Below are 4,468 nucleotides of genomic sequence, written 5' to 3' on the forward strand. Positions count from 1 at the left end.
TAACTGGTATCCCGACTGTCGGGACCACTTACTTAGCCACTCATACGTTGCCCGTGGTTCATGAACTAGGACATGACTACAGGAACCCACACCATGTGTGTTACCAAAATTTCGCTCCCCTTTTATTATTTCATAGAAGTGGTGGGCAATTCTTTTATCCTTTAAAGCAAATAAGGTGTTGTACTTCATTGCTACGTCACTTCGTAAACATATTTCCAGACTAGGGTTGGTGCCATTCTGCAATGCAAAGGATGTCCGGCGACTACAGCGAGAAACTACCGTATACACCAGTTGAGGGGAATTTTTGTACACTGTCACGTACACGCGTCATATTCAACCACGACACACGGCAACAGGGACATTATTGTCTCAGCAATGCTGTACCAGTTCTTATGCTACGTGTTTGTGGCTCGTTTATGTCGGCCTTGTTTTTAGAGTAGCAGTGATCGCTTTTCCTGTTTTCTATAATTATGCAATATTTCAAACCAATGCAGACTTTATGAATAAAAATTACTCCTTTTTTTTTTTAAAAAAAAGGTTTATTTAAAAACGAAAAATTTTAGCACAGCGGCTATGTCGAATTAATTTTTCGGTATTTTTTCGGTTATTAGTAATAAATAAAAATCACCTTTTACACCTGGACCAAACAAATACTGAAAAATACCCGTCATTCTCAACTAAAATACAGGTCTCGGTTTTAAGCGGTTGGTTATTCCCATCCCAATATTGTGCCATAGCTGCTCCTGTTTCAGCTCGATGACCTCGACAAATATATGTAAACAGGGTGAGGGAAACCGGCTATACGGCTTAGTGGCGATCGTGTTGCGTGCCCAGTAGCACCGCCTACCATCACGTCAGATACTGGACTCGTGAGGTGATGACGAATGTAGTGTGGAAAAACTAGTTCTCCTCGGTCCCCCTCACAAAGGTACGTCCATGTATGGAAAGACAGCTCGGTGCCATGCGGCGTCCAGGGTTGTCGGTGGGTGGACCCAGTCGTCGTGCCTCTCTCTGCCGCCAGATCAAGGGGAGACCCGACCGCGGTTACCGCGCTGACAATCCGTGGTGCTCCAGGCGTCGTGCACTGCCTGTCTACATCTACATCTACATTGATACTCCGCAAGCCACCCAACGGTGTGTGGCGGAGGGCACTTTACGTGCCACTGTCATTACCTCCCTTTCCTGTTCCAGTCGCGTATGCTTCGCGGGAAGAACGACTGTCTGAAAGCCTCCGTGCGCGCTCTAATCTCTCTAATTTTACATTCGTGATCTCCTCGGGAGGTATAAGTAGGGGGAAGCAATATATTCGATACCTCATCCAGAAACGCACGCTCTCGAAACCTGGCGAGCAAGCTACACCGCGATGCAGAGCGCCTCTCTTGCAGAGTCTGCCACTTGAGTTTATTAAACATCTCCGTAACGCTATCACGGTTACCAAATAACCCTGCGACGAAACGCGCCGCTCTTCTTTTGATCTTCTCTATCTCCTCCGTCAGACCGATCTGGTACGGATCCCACACTGATGAGCAATACTCAAGTATAGGTCGAACGAGTGTTTTGTAAGCCACCTCCTTTGTTGATGGACTACATTTTCTAAGCACTCTCCCAATGAATCTCAACCTGGTACCCGCCTTACCAACAATTAATTTTATATGATCATTCCACTTCAAATCGTTCCGCACGCATACTCCCAGATATTTTGCAGAAGTAACTGCTACCAGTGTTTGTTCCGCTATCATATAATCATACAATAAAGGATCCTTCTTTCTATGTATTCGCAATACATTGCATTTGTCTATGTTAAGGGTCAGTTGCCACTCCCTGCACCAAGTGCCTATCCGCTGCAGATCTTCCTGCATTTCGCTACAATTTTCTAATGCTGCAACTTCTCTGTATACTACAGCATCATCCGTGAAAAGCCGCATGGAACTTCCGACACTATCTACTAAGTCATTTATATATATTGTGAAAAGCAATGGTCCCATAACACTCCGCTGTGGCACGCCAGAGGTTACTTTAACGTCTGTAGACGTCTCTTCATTGATGACAACATGCTGTGTTCTGTTTGCTAAAAACTCTTCAATCCAGCCACACAGCTGGTCTGATATTCCGTAGGCTCTTACTTTGTTTATCAGGCGACAGTGCGGAACTGTATCGAACGCCTTCCGGAAGTCAAGAAAAATGGCATCTACCTGGGAGCCTGTATCTAATATTTTCTGGGTCTCATGAACAAATAAGGCGAGTTGGGTCTCACACGATCGCTCTTTCCAGAATCCATGTTGATTCCTACAAAGTAGATTCTGGGTTTCCAGAAATGACATGATACGCGAGCAAAAAACATGTTCTAAAATTCTACAAGAGATCGACGTAAGGGATATAGGTCTATAGTTTTGCGCATCTGCTCGACGACCCTTCTTGAAGACTGGGACTATCTGTGCTCTTTTCCAATCATTTGGAACCCTCCGTTCCTCTAGAGACTTGCGGTATACGGTATGAACACCTGACTTGCTACAAAGAAGCCCATTTTCTGACTGAAGCTTCGTCATGTGGCTGTACGAGGCTGCGCGACCGAACACCTTCCCCGACACGCCATCCCCGCAAATTGCGCCTCAAACACACGATTTTGAGACTACATTCATTTTATGTTCACCCCATCTTATTTACGCGTCGTGAACACTGTCTCTTTACTCTCGAAGCGTAATATCAGCTGTCTTAAACACTTCCGTTGCAAAATTCTGCAACGCCGATAATAAAGAAACAATGTTCAAGACACTTAAATAAATGTAAACCTCTAAACATGGGATGACAGTCACCTCTAAATGTCAACATGGAAAACTGAACGCCTGTAAAAGCAACTGGTTGCAGCTAATTCATTACCTTCATTTTAAAGAGTTGCAGTGTTCTAACCTGTCCACAATGGACAAGAATTATTTAATAAAGTTAATACGAGAAAGAATAGAAAAACAAAATACGGCGCTGGAATAGGCAACACCAGTCGACAAACAATTGAGGGCCGGGTCCGGCCTGCAGGCTGCCGATGGCCCAACCATGTCTTACACGCTAGACGCGTGGGGCGCTGCGATTCTGTATCATGGTGTTGAATACAGCCCTCCTGAACCCCGTTAATTCCACAAGGGGAAGTGAAACTAAAACAAAACAGGCGGAAATAAGGAAGTGTACTATTTATTATTTCAAACGTAAACACCATAATCAGTAATATGCACTGAAGCGCATGCGTATTCAAATACAGAGATACGTAAACAGGTAGAATACGGCGCTGCGGTCGGCAACGCCTATATAAGACAACATGTGTCCGGCACAATTGTCACTGCTGCTACAAATGCAGGTTACCAAGATTTAAATGAGTTTGAACGTGGTGTTACAGTCGGCCGACGAGCGATGGGACACAGCATCTCCGAGGTAGCGATGAAGTGGGGATTTTCCCGTACGAACATTTCACGAGTGTTTCTTGAATATCAGGAATCCGCTAAAACATCAAATCTCCGATATCGCTGTGGCCGGAAAAGATCCTACAAGAACGGGACCAACGACGTGCCAGAAGTGCAACCCTTCCGCAAATTGCTGCACGTTTCAATGCTGGGCCATCAACTAGAGTCAGCTTGCCAACCATTCAACGAAATATCATCGATATGGCCTTTCGGAGCCGAGTACCCACTCGTGTGCCCTTGATGACTGCACGACACAAAGCTTTACACCTCGCATGGACCCGTCCACGCCGACATTGGACTGCTCATGACTGGAAAAATGTTGCCTGGTCGGACGAGTCTCGTTTAAAATTGTATAAAGCGGACGGACGTGTACGGCTGTGGAGACGACCTCATGAATCCATGAACGCTGCACGTCAGCAGGGGACTGTTCAAGCTGGTGGAGGCTCTGTAATGGTGTGAGGCGTGTGCATTTGGAGTGATATGGGACCCCTGATGCATCTAGATACGACTATGATGGGTGACACGTACATAAGCATCCTGTCTGATCACTTGCATCCATTCATCTACATTGTGCATTCCGACGGACTTGGGCAATTTCAGCAGGACAATGCGACACACCACACGTCCAGAACTGCTACAGAGTGGCTCCAGGAAAACTCTTCTGAGTTTAACTACTTCCGCTGGCCACCAAACTCCCCTGATATGAACGTTATTGAGCATATCTGGGATGCCTTGGACCATGCTGTTTGGAAGAGACCTCCAACCCCTCGCACTCTTACAGATTTATGGACGGCCCTACGGGATTCATGGTGTCAGTTCCCTCCAGCGCTACTTCAGACATTAGTCGAGTCCATGCCACGTCGTGTTGGGGCACATCTGCGTGCTCGCGTGGGCTCTACACGATATTAGGCAGGTGTACAAGTTTCTTTGGCTCTTCAGTGTATTTGTCTCATTGTGAGACGAGACAGTCAGTGGCTTCATGTGAAAATGTTTGCGGGTAGCTACAGAACCATTACCGT

The sequence above is a fragment of the Schistocerca americana genome, chromosome 2, assembly GCF_021461395.2.
Source record: "Schistocerca americana isolate TAMUIC-IGC-003095 chromosome 2, iqSchAmer2.1, whole genome shotgun sequence".
In the NCBI taxonomy this organism is placed as follows: domain Eukaryota; kingdom Metazoa; phylum Arthropoda; class Insecta; order Orthoptera; family Acrididae; genus Schistocerca; species Schistocerca americana.